This window comes from Grampus griseus (assembly GCF_964374135.1).
Source record: "Grampus griseus genome assembly, chromosome: 10".
Classification (NCBI taxonomy): domain Eukaryota; kingdom Metazoa; phylum Chordata; class Mammalia; order Artiodactyla; family Delphinidae; genus Grampus; species Grampus griseus.
Window position 1 is genome coordinate 56914146 of NC_139004.1, and position 2708 is coordinate 56916853.

The window sequence follows — 2708 nt, forward strand, 5'->3', positions numbered from 1 at the left end:
TTTACCAGCACATTGCTCTACTGTATCGCAAACAGCGGACACGTCAGCAGGCGTTGAGGTGCTGAGCTGTGAATGCAGAACCAGCGCCGTGCTGAAGAGCCTCGGCCACCTCCCGCCCTTCGGGGTTCATTTTTCCCTCTTTCTCTTTGTTTGTTGTCTCAGAATCTGTGACACAAAGAAACCCATCTCCTGTCTTAGGAAACTTAATGCTGCAAACTCTACCTAGAGGAACCTTTGAAGACTGTTACATAAGAACACATCTTCCTCAAAAGAGGAGTTTCCCTCTGCCCTCGTCCTCCACCCCCCACCCCCCCGCCTTTTACTGTGTTTTTCTCCCTTTTTAGACAGTGAGTTTAAGAAACAGCAGATGTGTCTTTCACGGATTAACGGGTGTTGTCCTGACCGAGGAAAAACTGGGCTGAGGATGAGGATGGTTTGGACCGGAGTTGGAGGGGAGGACAGAGCTGGGGGTGGGGTTTGGTGCAGAGCTACACTGGACCCGGGCACATTCGGAGCAACATCCTTTGCTATGAGACTACTTCTCAGGTAACCAGGAATCGAGGGGAAGGAGTGTGTGGAGGCCAAGCGTTAACGGCAAGAGCAGGGTTTGGAGAAAGTCTGAAATCAGGTGTGGCTCTGACCCATCTGTTGGCCCTGACCAGTTTTTTCCACTCACTTGGGCTTGGGCATAGGACAGAACATTTTTTCTGCCCTGATTTTAAGGTTAGGTAAGGGTATAAATCATCACGGTTTAGTGAGTACATTCTTCGTAAGACATAATACTGTAAATATCTTTAATGAGGAAAAGTTGAAATATGTACATTGCTTCCTCCTGGAGCAGTTCAGGGAAATGGCCACAGGGGGCGCTCTGCACAGCCAGGGCGGGAGAGTTTCCTGGGTTGGGCCTGCCGAGAAGGCCTGCCCCTCTGGAGACCCCCGGAGTCCTGCAGTGCTGGCTCTGCCCTGTGTGGTGACGTTATTGTCCCTTTCTGTGGCTCGTGAACACAGCTTTCTCCAGACCCTTTAAAGAGGTGCATATTCGAAAAACAGTTTCTCTGTTTTGCCATAACCTTGCTCTCGTCAGTGAATGTTCCTAATGCTGCTGTTTCAACATTTGAATTTTTTTTAATTTATGAAACATGCAAATTTTTTAAAAAAACAAAACACACACATCCACACATACACGCTTTGCTATGTGGCTTCCGAGGTTTAAATTTTGAAGAGTAAGAGAATTAAAACTTCACGACCACAGACCACCTCAAACCAGAAATACCTCAGAATTTTCTACTTGTGTAAGTTTTATTATATATTTTATTAGTTGTGTTGTCTTGTAGTAAGTATATTTTAATGTAAGTTGGCTTTTATGACAAGAAAGCTTAAAAGAAATAGAGAAAAAGAGGAAAAGTTGTGAGTCTTCTAGGGAGTGCTACCATTTTTCTTTGATAACGCCCCCTTGTAAATAATTGTCATCAACTGTAGGTTGGCTGTCTGGGCCGAGTCTGGGCATTCATCACTCTTATTTGTGAAGACTTTTCCTTCCCGTTTCTTTAGACCATTTTATTTAAAAACTGGATCTCTTCACCTTGCGGGTAGGCGAGTTGGTGGACGATGGGGAGAGGTTGACTGGCGTGAGAAGGGGAGGGGGAGCCTCCTCCTGAGTTATTTGGAAGTTCAAGTGTTTCCCTCGACTTGATTGGTCATTGTTCAGGATGACAGGTGACCCCACTTTAACTTGGCAAAACTGTAGCCTTTAGACCCACGTGAGGTAATTGTACTCGAGACTTAATTTCTTAAGCACATTGGCAGCAGTGATAGCGGAGTTGAGCTGTAGGCTTCTGGGTCCACACTGCTCGGGGCTGGTCTGTGACGGCACGGCTTGGTGGTGAGGGCTCAGTGCACCCGCCACGCGGGGGTTCTGGGCCCCTGGCCCGTGTCCTCCTCTGCGTGTTTGGGCACGGGGTGTGGTAGGAGATGAGTTTGCTTCCCTCTCAGAGCTCAGTTTTTGCTTCATGGGTCAAAATGTGGGCTGGCCAAGGTGGCCACAGGGACAGGTTTTTGTTTTTGTTTTTTGGTAAGTTATTTGTCTTCTGACTTTTCCTTTTTAAGCTATTTTTTGCTGTGGTATTTTTCTTCCCTCGGAATAATTTTTAACAGAAAAACAGGCCTTACAGCAGTTGCTTTTCTTTTCCACTTATGTCTTTCAGAAGCTTTAAAATATTTATTGAAAAGTGCCATATCTGATTTCTCCAGCTTTCTCCTCAGGCAGGGCTGGGAGTCTCTAGTTTTCAACCCTCAGAAGAAACGAATAGAATAAACCAGTAACAAATGTAGCTCATTTACCATAGGCATGATTAGATCCCTGATCCCAGCCCGTGTGGAACACTAAACCCCAGCCTCTGTTTGGTTTTAGATTTCCTCTGGGCAGTTTTTCTTTTGTGTGCTGGCTTGATTCTTCTGGGAGCACGTTTTGGCCCTGCTGTGGGACCTGCGGGGCAGGATGCAGGACGGACACGGCAGGCCTATTGTCTGGGGACACTCCCTCTTTGCTGACCCAGTGCTCAGCCACTGTCACTCCCTTTGGGGCCTTGGCACCAGAATGAAGTGTCCAGAGATGGCCCCATGGGGTGTGGCCGGGCAGAAGGCTTCCGGCGGCCCTTTCCCCGCGTGCTAGGCTGAGTGTCCGTGACTGCTCGTGGCCAGGAGGTGGG